We start from the raw sequence: 16,571 nt of genomic DNA on the forward strand, positions 1-16,571 counted from the left end.
GCTTTATTGGTTCATTCATTGGTTTATGAAAACAGAACATTCTGTTCACAAGCAACACTAGAAATGCATTTGGAATAACAAACCATTCAACTCCTCTTTCATTAAATTTCTGGACACTACCCACAAGATGAAAGTGATCCCTGCTATGATTAATGACTTGTGACTGTGTGGGGATTGCTAATATAGAATCTAATGAGTTGATGTCTCTCCCAGTAGCCATGCCCCTAACAGACTTCTCACAGAAAATCACTAATTGTATTAAAGAAGGGGCATGACATCTTTCTGAGAATGGTAAGAGGGATGAGGGCTTTTTTTAAGTCCACACTTACAGTATGTGATACTGGGTGCTCTTAAATCCTGACAACATGATAAGATTTAGGTACCTGTCTCAGAATTACATCTATTTTCTCATTTAGAGAAAGAGGTCTCAGGACATGAATTTTGAAAACAGACTCTAGAAACACACATAAGATGCACTGGAGTCCATCACTCTGTTTTTAACTTTGTATTTCCTGTCCATAGGACCATTCCAAGCCAACTGACTTCATTTCACAAAGTGCAATTTCAAACTTTATCAACATTGTCCTGCCACTCTCTCTTGTCTCATTACTGTTCCACAGATGAGCTGGCAAAACTCATTTATGGAGGTTTTGTTTTAAAAATGACAGTTTTTAAAAGTTCAAAGCTGTGCAGCTTTTATTTTCTTTCTTTTTTTGGGAGGCAAGAAGGAGAGAATATGTGGAAGAGGGCTGTTAGGCCTTCCTGCATTGTTTCCTATTTCGTTCAGGGATGGCATTTAGCACAGCCAAACCAACACCTCTCTTTTTTCCCTCTAGCATCATTTTACCCTGAGTGTTTGACTGCAAATATTTGATAGTACTTTTCTTAACAATCCACATTAGTTGGGGTTTTGTTTGTTCTTTTGGGTTTTTTTCACTTTTGACACCTAGATTCCACTGTAATGAACACAGAGGATATCTATAGTCCTACTTATCTCTGGTTTGACTACCTCTCACTCCTGTGCTGCATGTTTCCTCACAGTCCTTGATTCTAATCAGTTTTCAGCAGCTCATTTGTCTTTCCCTGATTTCAGTGATCATGTCCCAGCTCTTCCCTGCTGCCAAGCTCTGCACACGTCTTCATGGGTATCTCAGTCAGTTTGTAGTGATGGACTCCTTTTTATTCATTCACCAAGACGCCTTCTGCTATCCTTGTGCATAAGCAGAGATAAATTTAAGCCATACACAATAACATAGTCAGTGAAAATACAGAAAAGAATCCAATACAACAAAATACTAAATAAGGAATCCATAAAAAAATGGGGTTTGTAACAACAGTTTTCATACCCAGGTATGATTATCAAAACAACAGTTATCCAAGATATTGACTGAATAGGTAAGAAAGAATTTTTTATCAGAAAATAGGCCAGAAAAGTACAAAACACAAGAAATCAAAATTATTTCAGTCAACTTTTCCTTCACAAACTGATTTTTTAACAGATCAAGTACTATAAAATGTTTACCTTCTTTCTTGCCCCAAAGTTATTAGTTGTAAATTTCCTATTAATTTGCCTATGAAAATTCCATTTAAGGAGTTTTTGAATTGTTTCAGAAGAAGTATGGTACCTTCAAAAAAGAATAAATAACTGGAAAATAATTTAATTTTTATAGCGTTCTCTCACTTTTTTTGATTTCCAGTCCAACAAACTCTGATAACATTCTCCAGGATGAAACCTTGGTTCCAAAGAAACATGCCTAATAAAAGAAACATTCTAGTGAAGGAAAATTCATTTGGAAACAAACTAAAGCTTAACCATTTATTATTCTACCTGCATGGTGGTATCCAAGTGGGCACAAGGCACGAAGGGTGAAATTCCAGTCTCTATACTTAATTTTTTTTCTCTATCCTGTGCCTTATGAAAATTAGCCTGTTGTTTTGTGAGAATGAGTTCAAAGGCAAACACTCAACTCCTCAAGTTAGAGATGAGCTTTGTCTTCTTGGGTAAATTTCATTTTTCCAGTGACACAGGGTTGTCTTGGGTGGTTACACACCCAAATATTCCTCTAGCCAGCTGACTAAAGGCCCCCAGGTGCAGTAGTCCTTCTGCAGGATACCAACACCAACAGAGAGGACTTGTCACATCATGATGCAGTCCTCAAAGCCTCAAACTTTTCCTCTGCTTTGAACTTAAGACAATTGCCTAGTAGCAAGACCATATCAGCAGTGAATCAGCAGGAGAGTGTCAGTTTTGTTAAATTACTGTTATAGAGTAAAGCCAAAGATTGCTGTTACCATCCTATATTTTTAAGGTAAGTGACGGTTCTGTTCAGATTTTTTTCTGAAAGTTTGTCTCAAGGGAGAAAGCCTTCCTTTTAAACCAAAAAGGCGTAAGATATAAAACATCCATTAAAATATTTCAGCTTTGATGCTATTTTTCTTTTTCTTCGTTGTCTTTCTTTTGATTAAAAGTTTCAGTGTTTTCAAAAAACAAAGTTTCCAGTTTTCACTGCAAATAAGATTTTAAAAAGTGAAATGAGAGGGCAAAGGATATTATTTCTTAGAAAAAGTGTTTCTCTAGCAGAGTCCAAAAAGGAGCTGCTCATTCTGCAGAACAGCACATACAATGCCTGTGCTTAACAGAATGGAGTCTCATTTTCCCTCAGAGAATTGCATTATGTTGAGTTCTCAGTCTGTACTCAGTGGTGGCCCCGTATAGCAGCCAGACACCACTGCACTCAAAGGGAGAAAATGAAGGTCATTTTCACCATTATTCTTTCCACCTTGAAGATTTCTCTGCAATGGAAGCAGTCCACTGTAGCTAACCCACTGCAAATTATCTTTTAAGAATAAGAGTTTAATTAAAGCACTTATGAGAACTATCCGTGTTAACCTCTAAATATAGAGTCAAAACCTTGAAATAGCATTACTTAGTCCTTAACAGAGGTCACTTTCATCACAGAATGCAAAATAACTAGCAATACACCAGTGAGGTGCTAAGTACTTCCTTCAAAATGGATCTTGAAAGTATTCAGCCTATGCCAGGTGTGAGCCTTTCTGGTAACACATACTTTACATGTGCAGCCTGTGTATTGTGGTGATTTGTTTGAAAATGGCTGTAGAAAGGGAAACACAGCTAATTCAGCTTGCAGATTCAGAGGTTAATCAGGACTGATTTAAAACAGAGAGCCATATGCCCCTTTTTTGAAAATAATCCTACAACTGGTCCAGCATTTGAGATACCAGACCCAATTTCCACATATCAGGCAGTGACTCTGCATATAGGTAGCTATTCCCAGGATGCAGGCATGCAGAGATGCCCACAATAGCCTGGAACTTACCCTGCTTTATCTGCATACTGCTGTTCTGCCTAATCCAGAACACAAGGAAGTCAACAAACCCTAATAGAGTTCACCAGCTTTTTCAGTTCACTATTTCTTCAGAGGTCCCTGTTCCTGTGAATGTATTAATTAGATGCTGGGAAGGGCAGAGATAGCCAAACAAATGCAGGCTGTGACTGACTTACAACCAGATCTGCTCATATGCTCACTCTCCATCCCTTGTGGCTTCATATGGACATAAGCTCCAGGGTCAGATGCAGCAGAAGACTTTTGAATTAAGTCTAAGCCTTTCTGTAGTGATTAGATAGCAATGAATGGGCTCTGAATTTCCAGTGGCGCTTTTCTGTGGCACTAGTTACCTTTACTCATAATATTCTATAACTGTGTTTACTCTCAGTGAGTAAACTTCCAAATGATGTTTTACATCACAAACAACAATCATAATGTAATTTCTGGTTCCAGAATAAGCAGCAGAAAATAAATTAATTGTGAGGATAGACAGCAAACATTTTCTAAAAAATAGGCGTTGCAATAACGTTTGGAATTCACAGATCTTTCTGTGAAGAACCAGAAACTGTCAGCAGTGTGTTGTGCAATTGTGAGCTTGATTATATGAGTCAGAGAAAATTATTAACTTTTGGCTTTAATTAATTTTGATTTTATTTATTGCTATTTGCTGCAATTAATGATCAGAGCTGAAGAGAAAGTAATATTTGAGAACAAAAGAAACCTCTTACAAGCCAGTTTATGAAAGTCAGCAATTAAACTGACAAAAGATCAACCAAGCTGTGACAAAGACCAGTAAAAGTCTCCGTAATTCACTTCAGTGCCTCTAGGAGGGCTGTAAGTTTTAATCTTACAAATACAACTTTTCTCCCTAAAGCCTGAGACTCCCATCTAACGTGTCAAAAAGGATTTCTCATCTTTCTGGGAATCCTAAGTTCAATGCAGACACTCACTTGCTATGGAAAGAACAATTGCAGTCTCACAAGCATGCTTTCAGACACACTCGTGACTCTATTGTCATTCCTGTGCTCTGCCACTGCCTTGTCACTCCTGCACACAATGGGTTTGGTGCTCTGTCAGATTCAAAACTTGAAGGCTGTTCACATCCTTTCTTATTTTTTAATTGTGTCTCTTCTGATGACAATACTGTAGACTGTTTTTTGGTATTTCATAATGTCTGGAACAGAAACACTGTATGTACATTAAAAAGAGAAATAACACCTCATTAAAATGATAAGAAAATCATCTTGTGGATTATTATTAAAGCACCAGACAGTAGCAGTACCAGATGATGACAAAGTTCTGTCCCATGGGGCTCATTACTTGAAGGCACAGCTGAAAGAGTATTACCTGTTCAGAGGCACAGGTTCACCAGCATTGCTAGTTTGTCCTAGTCTTATACATGTAATCCTGAGCATTGTTCCTGAGTATCTTCAATGCCACCCTGAGCAAAGCAGTGTTCTGCAGCTCACACAGCCCCTCAGTCCCAAGACACCAGCAGAACACCATCACAGGTGGAAAACACAGCTTCAAAACTTTGATTTTTCTGCCTTCCTTGTTCAAACTGAGGTCAAATGGGGGTCAACACCATTTTTCAGTGAAGGAAGCATTTTCCAGGATGAACTTTCCCAAGGGACTGAAATGACTTACAAGTTCTGCTCAAATTTAGTCAGTAGCCTCATAGCAAAGAGAGGGAAGAACATGGTTCATGTGATGATTCAAGTGTTTGGATTTCTGTTGCTTTTAAGATCCTAATATTTAAATGTGTTAACTAATGTATTAAAACTGAGGTAGAATGCACCCTAGATAACATTCATTTTGGTTTTTCTCCAGGTCCTATTTTTGTCTGCTGGAGAATAAAAAAAAATAAGAGTAAAAATTTTGTTTATAATGGTGTGGATAACAAAATATTTAAATAGGCAGTTCACTAATCATATGATCATGAGTTGTTTCAGGCATCTTATCCAGTGATCTGTGTGAAATGCCACAGAAATGTGACAACCTGTGTCAGCTATGAACCAAGTGGAAAAATAACCTGCTAAGTTTGTAGCAGTGTTCTGGCAGCGTACTTTAAGGTGCCAAACAGGAAAAAGGGCAATGTGACAGAGTGAGTCAGCTGGAAGAGATACAGTGTTGTGTCCTTGAGTCACACAGGACAAACACAGTCCTCCGAGACTTTGGTCACCTCTTACAAAGGGTTGCACTTCTGCCTGACTTGAGCTCCCATTTAGCTCAAGGAATGTTTTCAAACAGCCAGCACATCACTGCAACAAATCATCAGTGCCCACGTTCCTCCCTGGGTCTGCTTGGATTTGGCCAAGAGGAGCTCTCCCTGTGGCTCCTTGCAGTGCTGCCATTGCCAGGGCCTGTGTTTCATCAGTGAGTCATCAATGTTCTCATTCTGTCCACCATTCTTCTGAAATGCGCATTTGCACAGCTTGATGCAGAGTTAAAAGGATGTGCACACCTGCTCAGGGATAACTTGCCTGGGATAAATGAACAGGACATTTATATTGCATTTAAATACTAACATAAATGCTGTGGCCATATGCTACAATAAGCAATAAATAAGCACTCAACTTTGTAATCATACTTGTTGCTGAAAACAGCTGATAACTTGGAGATGGGAGCCATAAAAAGTCAGGAACTAATGGTGTGTGGTTGAATGTGGTGTTGTGTAGGGAGGAGATGAGTAAAAGAGCATAAGTGCTTACAGAAGAGAAGATATTAACCTTTGTATAGGACTCAGAGTGGTGAGAATGTCCAGAGTTATATCTATAAAAACAAACAATCAAAACAGTATGAAAAAGGGGTATCTGGAGTCTAGGAGAAGGTTTCATAAGGGGTGAAGGATAAAGAAAAAGAATAAGGAAGAAACTAGATGAGTGGATATCAAAATAGTAGGTCTATCCATGTTATAAAAAATCAAATAAAAAATCCTTTTCTTCTACTAAGATTAGTTTTATTTATAGGTAGAAATTATTGCTTTCAAGATATTAACAATATTTAAATGCATTTCTCTCTGTCCACAAAACTCCTACAGATTATCTGTGCAAGACACATTTTATATGACTATGATATACAAATTTTTTTAATCCCAAGGACCTGTTGTGCAAATGCGTTTATTAGAGCTTTGTTATATGAAATGCTACAACCCCTGTATTGGTGGAATCAGAATTCACCCTTTGCAAGAAGTGAATTTGAAGGTGGCAGGGTTATGTACCACACTATGTACCATACCTCTCTGTTCTGCACTATGATAAACTAAAACCTGTCTACAGCTAATCCTGGATTTTTTGTTGGCTTATACATGATTTTCCAGTGCAAAACTAGATCACTTTCTTTTTGTTTAATGCCATTTTGTTTTATGCCATGCTTTATAATGGCATTTTGAAGCTAAATTCTTTTTCATAGAGTCATATAAAATGATAATCACAAAAGGCCCATTTTGGTTCTGTTTATACCAACATTTTCAATTGTAATGTAGCCTAAGATTAAATTTTGCAAGCTCCTTTATGAAGCTGATACTAAATAATAATTTTAAATAACTGTGCTGTTTAAAAAAAAATAAATTTGAAAGTGTGTTGTGTGTGTTTCCACAAGACTTCAATTAAATGTATACAATGGTAAGATATGAAAGAGGATGGATGCCATCCACTACCTATGAGACTGATTGAAGGAAAATAAATTAGAATACTTTTTATTTTTTTTTTTAATATGCAGAAAATCACAACAGTTTAACTCCTAACCCTTCAATCTGTGTTGAAAAACAGAGCAGCCTCTGATAATTGTTTGCAACAGGAATGAGAAGCCAGTCTGGCAAAATCTGCTGTCTGGACAGCACCAGTACAGCCAAGCCGGGCAGCTCTGCTCGCTCTCCTGCTCCAACGAGGATGCACATGTGGGCTGGGTGGGCCTTCCTGCCTTCTTGCACACCCTGAGCCCTCCTGGTGCTTTATACACCACAGGCTGCTTTGCCCTGGGTGGTGCAGGAAGGATGAAGAGGTGACCTGCAGCTCACACCAGGGCCAGGGTGCATCTGACATGAGGTGATGAGAATGAGGAAGCCAAATCAGCTACAGACACACAGAAAAACTACAAAAACTTTTGTGGTGAAAGCAAGTGAGATGAGCCAATTATTTACATATCACCTTGACTTTCAGAAGGCTGAACAGCATATTAAAAAAATAAAGTTTATGAGTATTGGAGGACTGGGAAAAATATTGCTTATGTAAACTATAACCATGTAACTAAATCAAGATTCAGTTCAGTGAGGGTTTATCAACAGGTTGTGCTGAAAATTGAGAGAGCAGAGTAATTAATTTGTCCTGTTAACTCAAACTAAGAAGTGATTTATACTTTTGAAACCAGAGGGGATTTAGTAGAGCCATTAGATGCTATGTCACTATAATGAAGGGATGTTTCTCCTATAGGGCTAATTTTTTTACAAATATGAAACATTTTCCAATCTCTATTCCCCATAAAGGGTAAAAATATCTTTCTTGTATTAAAGTTCCATGACTCCAAACTGAGTTTCAGTACATTTGATAACCTCACTAGTGCTCCATATTTTAGTGGTAACATATTTAATGCATCCCTTGATGTCATGAAGATATAAATCTAAGTAGAAGGTTATAGTTTTAAATGGCAATACAGAGTCCCTTTATTAAAAAGGTATTTTTCCAGTGATGACACATGCATATAATTTAGCAGTTCTTTCTTTCCTGCCCACCTTACTTCAAGGATGCACAAGTATATCTATTCTACAAATGGTAGATCATTCTCCAAGAAAGGGAGAAAAGAGCAGTAGGAAAGGACAGCTATTTTTTTCTCTTACAGCAACCAATGCAGAGAACTGTATATCCCAGTGTTAACATTCACAAAAAGGGGGTGCACCAGAAAAATGAATAACCAACTCATTTCCTTACGCTGTTTAAAAGGAATTAGGGGACATGAAATGACACATCATTTTACTAGAAGCCTTCTTGCAAAAATTGTTTACATCTTAGATATTTTGCCCTGAAGGTAAGTAACTTCTAAGAGATGAAGTTTATCATTGATGGGGTCATTTTATATCAGGATAGCGGGATGTGTTTCTCCTGTTCAGTACTAGCAGAACTTATCGTAAAGTGTTATTGTGCAGCACAAAATGTTGCTTTTGTGAAACACACAGATCTAAAGGAGCTGTAATCACAACACATCAGATAGGGAGCTGTCTGCTCTTCCAGAACTGAGTTTTTTTGTCATGGATTTCTTGGGGTTTTTTTTGTTTAAATATAATTTCTCATCAGATTTTAAGAATATATGCCATTTTGGGGTAGGATATGTATTGAGGGAAGTACTGGTTCTGGACATCTGAAAGACTGGGACCAAGTTGGCCATTGGGATTTGTGGGGATGAGGACCACTACTAAGTGATGAGGAGCTAATGAAAGGAGTCCTTTAGCTCTATACATGCTAAAACCTGTAGGCTGCAACAGAAGAAAAATGAGGCTCAACAGAAAACCTGGCTTCAGATTGGAACATCAGATGAGCTTCTTGCTGCATGACAGGCTGAGCCAAAGCCCACACAGGCATGGAAAAACATTCCCACTTTTTCTTGTTTATTCTCCTGAGAAGAATGAGCATGGAAAAGACCTGGCTTCCTGTAGACCAGGCTAGGACTACCATACTGTAACATTACCATCACCTAAAGATTTTTCACTAACAATTCAACAAACAAATTTCTGATCTTAGGCTCATTATGACCAATATTTTGTCTTGCTATTTTTCTGTTAATGTCCAAATCTGTTTCAGCAGATCAAACCCTGTCATTTGCTAGACTAATTGATGGTTGTTAAAATAAGGACTGCAATTTACCACTTACTATTGAATTTTTAATTTGGCAGTTTATGAAATTTAAGAACACATGAAAGCACATCACAGATGAAAGGATGTGTGTTTAATTGCTTAACAGATTTGCTGCTGTGCAAAGAGTGCAAAGTTGCTGTCCAAGAGTGATCCCTTGGGCTTTTTCCCTCTTGCTTTCAGAAGTGAGAGCTATCTTTACCATAGAGCACTTTCCTTCCAGGAGTTTCCCAGACTGGTTTGGGTAAGTGTGGAAATTCATACTTAGGAGCTAGACCTAAGAACAAATCGAAGTACACTTTGAGAGTCTGGCATTCCTGGCTGACAAATGAAAGGCTAATCTTCCACGGATTTTAAAGTCAGCAGGAGCAGCTTCAAAAACAAGACAAAAATGCAAGACTTTAATTCTTCAGGAGTGAGATTTGTCACTGCCAGTAGTACCTATGCATCACTCGAGCTCTCCAGCTGATGATTAACTAGACCTAAGAGATACACAGGCTGTCAGCTGGCAGTTTGTATGAGAAAATATCACATATGTTTGTGAAAAGTCATGCTGAAGCCTGAAGGCTAGCTCGTCTTCTCTTTTCATAAGCACAGTCTAATTGGATATGATAAATAGCATAAATGTAACTGACTTCATATTTCTGCAGATAATAAAGTCAAATTCTCATTTGGTATTGTCCTACTTCTAAAATTTTAATGAAGCATTATGATAAGAACCAATTTTCTCTGTTTAATCTAATCTGAACATAACAGACTCAGAACAGCACAATTACTGTGCTACGGCATATATAGAAAATTACTCATTATTACTGAGCTCCAAAGTAGAGAAAGAGAAGATTTCCAAAGGCACAAAATGTCTAGGGCTATAATTCCTGTTTGCGCTAATAAGAAACTCTCACAGTACCATTAACAAAGTAATCAGCTTTTCAATATTTTAAGGTGACAAAAATAAAACCACAGAAATAAGAAAATAATTTTACATTGTATTTTAATTTTTTGTTGTTTACTCATTCTTATTTCCAGATTCATATCTTTATATTTAAGACTTCATATTTAAGATCAAGGACTGCATCAATCTTGTCAAAGTGACTTTAGTCTGAGAAACAGCGATAGCAAAACATTTATATTCACACACTGAAGTTATTGATGGCTTTCTGCTCTTTGCCAAATTAATTACCAAGCCGTATTTGATCTTATGTGAGTTGATAAATACACCGGATCAAACATTTATGGACTAAAAGATTCAAGATGAAATGTCAGACATCATGGCTAACAGTTTTGCTGTACACCTCAATGCCTCAGCCCACAGGCATAGATAGCATTCTGCCCAGCTCTCAACCTAAAGTTAATGATCCCACTGTCTGTTCTGTTCCATCATTTTTGATCCTCAGTGCCATTTATTTTTATTATGATTGTGATAAGAAAGGTTTCTGGCATGTCACTGTTTATTCCAAAGAGGTCTTAAGGCAAGGAAAAAGGAGAAAAAAAGAAGCAAGAGAGCAGTACGGAAAACAAACAGCAACCTCACTGAAAAGGAGGGCCTGCAGAGCACATTGCTAGATCTGATCACAGTTGTAGTGAGACCCACTGCCAGCAGCTCATATGTTGTGATAATGACTTCTCCACTACCAGGCAATCTCAGCCTCATGACTCTACTTAATTCCTCCATGAATCGTGTCAAGGAGTCAGTACCCCCTCCAGCAGGGAACAAAAACCTGCTATCCACATATTCCAAGATTTGAACATTCTCAAGAAAAAAGATCTCCCTTTTCACACTGCACGTTGTTTCTGTAGGTTCTCTCTCTAGTGCTTTGTGTCCAAGTAACAAGATCTTAAAATAATGAGAAGAAGCCTAGAATAACCCATAAATTCTCATAAATAAAAACCTTTGCCTGTAGACACAGAAAGAAAGGCAAATAGAACAGAGACTATACAGGGGTGCTGTCTGAAAGCTTGGCATTTTGCAGCCTCTCAAGATCATGAGAGAACAAAGAGAACTTCAGTTGCTGTTTGTTGAGAGGTATGAGATTATGTTTTGGATATATCCCCACAGGTAAGAGTTGGAGGGAAAACGTGGTTAATGGTTACTATGCAGCCTTGCAAATAAAACCGTATTTTCTGGAGAGATATAAAATAACAGTTTTCCTTCTGTTCACAGTGAAAATATGCTCTGGTAAGATTAAACATCTTTAAACACCTAGCTGCTTTCTTGCTTTGCTCCTGATGTGGTCTCTGTTGTGGATAATATGGACAGCCAACACACACATGGCTACAGGATTTTATGCATCTGAGAGATTGATTCTGGCATCAACAGTATCCTCTCTCACCCTCTCAAGCATGTAACACCAGGGATATTGCATCAGAGATAATGGTAAGGGAGGAGGCAATGAGAACATCTAAAGGATGCAGCAACAAAGTGAACACTAGGAGAAAAAAAAGAAGGAACAAGGGAGAAAAATCTGCTTCTGGAATGTTATTCCTCCATTTCAATATCTTTGCAGTGGGAATATTCTACAATGGCCAGAGGAGATGTTCGAAATAATTCTTCCTTTCATGCTACCTCGTCCTACAGCCATCTGACAGACACCTGCAACCAAACACTGGTGTGAAGCTGTATAGCCAGGAGTATCTACAGTGGGGTCTAAGCAGCCGGGGCAGAGCTAAAAGCAGCACAGTCAGACACATCACACCACCCAGAACTCCAGGGCAGCAATAAAAGCAGCAGAGTTGTGATACTGCAGGTTAATAAATGTGTGAGAAAAAAGCCACCTCTCCTCACCCCCTCAGCTGTCAAGCCACTGTTTTCCTGACTGTACAAAACAGAGGTGTAGTTGGCATGGAAGTTCCGTGGTATCACTGACACCTTTTCCCAGCCAAGGGCAGTGAAACCATTGCCTCATCCCGTGGCAGTGCACAGCCACTTGGCTGCTCTCAGATACACTGAGACTTCTGCGATGCCACCACCCACATGTAGGGAAAACCTTTCATAAATGCAGCTTGTCTGCCCTTAGCATCTCACTTAACTTTTGGGGTCTGGATGCTCAACCCTTGGTTTTCCATTCTGGGAACAGTGAGGAGCAGATTCCTTGGAAAACTTTACACATGGAGATTCAGTCATCTGTGAAATTAAGGAGCCCCTAAAGTATGTAACAAGTAATAAGCCACTATGGGAACAGACTGACAGCAGGTACACAGTTCACAAATGAGACTGCTAAGAAGGTTCTTTGGTGGCCTCTGAAGTCATCTGGCTTGGTTTCCACATGGGACTATGTCAAAGGCTTGCAAACAGACAGCCCAAGAGAATATATATGGGGGGAGGAATTTTCTTTCAGCTCTCTGTCTTTAAATTCAGTGGTTATCTTTACTATGATAATATCCCATGGAGGCTTTAAATATGCTAGTCATCTAAAAATTTTACATAAAGAAGGGGACAATCATCCATACTCAAGAATTTTCACCACTTTTCTCAGCTCAACTTACTATTTGCTTTCCTTCTCATGTTTGCTCATATAGAAATCTTGCTCTTCCTACATCAAAAATCCACTCCTCCTTTATTCTTCCCATTTCTCAAATGATTCTGGTTCTGCTATAGTGTTTGGAATAAACAAAAATCACGTGGAAGTGTGCCATGTAGTCTTGTTACTATATTTCAACAGATGGAAAGCAGTATTGTTCTGAATGCCTGCACAACAAGAGGCTGTGTCTATATCCTTGCAGGGCTTTCTTCCTGAGGAGCTGGGAGATGCAACAAAGCAGCGGTTGATGTAATTTTCTTCTATTGTTCTTAGTTCTGCTGTACACATGTAAAACTTAACAAACAAGATTCTCATTTTGAATGTGGTAATCACGCCCACAGTTTGAGAACAATGAAGAATTAGATTAACTTGTGTTTGTAGGTGTGCACATTAGTCTGCATAAAACACACGTACACACTTTGCACAGATGTGGGAAAGTCAGGTGCTATTTCTTTCCCTCACTGTACATGCCTCCAGTGGAAGTTAGTAATGAGGGTCACACGTCATGACTGTCAGATACAACACAGTAGCAATTACCCCTGAGAGCAGCAATTGTGACCACTCTCTGTTCAAGGGAACAATTTACAGAAGTGGCCCACAAGCTGACAAGATTAGGCGTGACCAAACCTGACGATTAAAAGTTTTGACAAACTCTGCTACCAGCAGTGTTGTAAAGCTGAGGAGGAAGGTGCCTGCAATTAAACATACAAACTAAAATGCAGGGCCCTTTCCAGTTTTACCTGCATGACAACACCGGCCATCATTTTCAGTGAACACTGGTCTGCAGAACACTTCTGCACTTCTGACTTCTTAGTCAAAAGTAATTGAGGAAACTAAATTTGTCAAAAGCCCCTACCCAGACACAGAAGTATTTGGACAGTGTCAGTAGTTTCTTTCATAGTGCTTGGATGGTCTATGAGCCATCTAGCCAGGAAACAGCAGCAACAACAAAATACTTATTATATATCCTATATATATATACATATGTGTGGGTGTGGGTGTGTGTGTATCACTGTATATAATTAATTATTAACAAACTACAGATTAGCAGGAATAATAAATATTATATGAAAAATTCTCAGTCTCGATTATGCAAGCAGCACTGAATGACTTTGAATGAAATATTTTAGGGACATGAATCAACTTAAGGACAGTTCCTAAACATGGAATGCAACTAAAATTATTTTGTTATTCTTTTCAGTGTAGAAATAATCAAATGCTTCTTCCAAGGAACATGAAAAGCCCTGCAGATCACTGGTGCCAGATGAGATGGTGAGGAATACATTCAGTGCAGGCAGCACAGTGTGCAAGCAGCAGATTGAGCTCTGGGTGGCAGGAGCCACAGGCAAGAGGCCATGAACTGAAGCCTTTGCACAAAAAAATGCACAGGGACTTGTGGCCCAGCCAGGTGACCAGACAGAGAGATACACAGCAGAAGCTGAGGACTCAGCAGGAAAAGCCAAGACTTTCATGTGTGCAGACTGTAAGGGCATAAAACAGAGGGGTTACTTTATTTGGTGTCCCTTCCTGAAGGCACTCAGCTTGAGCTGCTCCTGTGTTACTGCCTCATGAATAAATTGCTTTAGGGATGCAAGAGAAACCCAGCCAATAACAAAATCTGATCTGACTGTGTGACTGTGGTAGGTGTGTTTAGGGAGCCAAGCAGGGCATCCATGGGCTCACCAGAGACACCCACTGAGATGGGGCTTTAGTCCCACCAGTGCAGTCTCTGGTGGCACGAGCATCACTACCAGGGTGCCCTCTGAACAGTCAGACAGGAAAGTTTCCTTACACATGAGACATTATAAGATAAGGTAGTATAAGTGATGTACCACACAGCCTTGAAAAACACCAAGGTTCAGATGGGCTAACCCAAGTAATCTGTCCTGCCCTTACAGTCCGTGACACTCTGCTAGCTTGGTGCACCTTTTATCTCAGTGTGGCTTGAAAGGAAAAACACATCACCAAGAGGCAGAAAGAAGAATTTGAAAGGAGAAAAGAATGAAAGTTCTGTCTTTCTCCGTTTATTTATTATTCCAAGGGTGGTATGAGACCTGATTGAATTCCTATCTGGGTGTGTATCTTAGTTAATGTGTCAACAGGCATTTGAAATAGCAACTCTCTCCATTCAACCTGCTCTATCTGACTGAAAGAATTCAGTGTGCTTTGAATTAAAGCAAGACTGCCTATAACCAAAGGACTGCAAAGATGGAAGGAGTGTATGAGTGCTTTCAGCAATTGAGTTCAGTTTCAGTCATTGATGCTGACATTATTGTATGATGAATCATTAAATAAGACTTTTTTTTTTTCCTTTATTTTCCTTCTAATGTATGCCTCCATACTCTCCACCTTCAGAAATATTTCCTTTTTGCAGCTGCAACTGAATTATGGCTGATTCATCCCCAGATAGTTTTATCATAAGTACATCATTTGTGTTAACTTGTTCTTCAGTTTCCATCGGTGTCCTCTGGGACATGCATATAGGAGAGACCCACCCTCTCCAGCCCCATTAGAGGCATCATTTTACATTCCTGACTAAGCCAAATTCTTTTGACTTCTTGAAGTTAAAGATGCTTTCCCAAATGTCTTTTCTCACCACTGAGATCCTAGCACAGACACATGTTATTAGCCCCAAGACACTTTAGCCTGTGTCTTGCTGTACCCATTTCTACCCTGGTCGTCCTCAAGATCACACTATGCCAGTATATAAGATTCTGATACTGCCACACACTGCAGATGATTCCTATATGTGTCAGTCAATTTAATTTTCATGCTCCTGTCTTTTATGCCAAGGTCTTTATTAGAAATAGTAAATAAACTTTGTACAGAGAGTCCTTGAGAAAATTGTCTAGTAACCTCTTTCAGCTTGATCATTTGCCTCACAGCATGACTCATTGTCATCTCTCATTTAGAGAGCTCCTTACCACATCTCAGTTCCTGTAATAATCTCCATCTTCACCATTTTAGCTGATAATTTCCCATGTGACACTGCATCAGATGCTGTGCTCAAGGTCAGACAGATTTGATCTACTGCTTTTGTCTACAGAATCACAGCTTTCTTTTTTTTCTAGAAATGTGAAAGAAGATTCTTATCAATCTTTGATTAGACAGGCATCAGGATAGCCTGACACAATGTGTCTCTGACCAAGCCTTACTACATTTTATCCCCCTTTCCATTTATCTGCAGAGTTTTAATTAGTGTTTCTTTCAAAATTTCCTACATAATCCCTGCACACAAGTGAGGTCAGTAAAGCTCATAAGCCATAAGGAGATATTTTAAGTCCCCCAGAAGATAATGTGATAATTAAGACAAAGTGATAGTATGTGCTTGATGCAGCTGTGGATGGCAGGGGGAGGCAGAAGATGCAACTTAACCTCTAACCTTTAACCAAAGTTATGCATATTCTCCCTTTACAGAATCAGGGAATGACATTATCCAGTACAAAGTGGTAAAGCAAGAACAGGTAGAATTAACTTCATAAACTATAGCTATACCAGCTCAAATCAGGGTCCCTCTTCTGCAGGGCTGTCTCCATCACAGCACCATAGCAGCTACCTAGGGAAGAGGACAGAAACAAGATAAGCCTACTGTTCTGCTCTCCCAATAGTTACCCCCAGATCCACAGGTTTGTGGTTAATGAATCATTGAGAAAAAGGCAGTATGTGTCTGTTAGAGTTCTTACTGTACTGGATTGCTTTCCACAAATCAATGTAAGCTTCTAACATTCACAATGCCTATGAAAACCTTGTTTATTTTGAGTTCATTACCAGCTGCTTCCTCTTGATGCCCTATAGTTCATTCACAAGGAGAAAAACCTAACCATCACACCTCATCACCTTTTCCACTCCACAATACAATTCCT

The sequence above is a fragment of the Cyanistes caeruleus genome, chromosome 2 (genome assembly GCF_971803275.1).
Source record: "Cyanistes caeruleus chromosome 2, bCyaCae1.hap1.1, whole genome shotgun sequence".
NCBI classification, from domain to species: Eukaryota; Metazoa; Chordata; class Aves; order Passeriformes; family Paridae; genus Cyanistes; species Cyanistes caeruleus.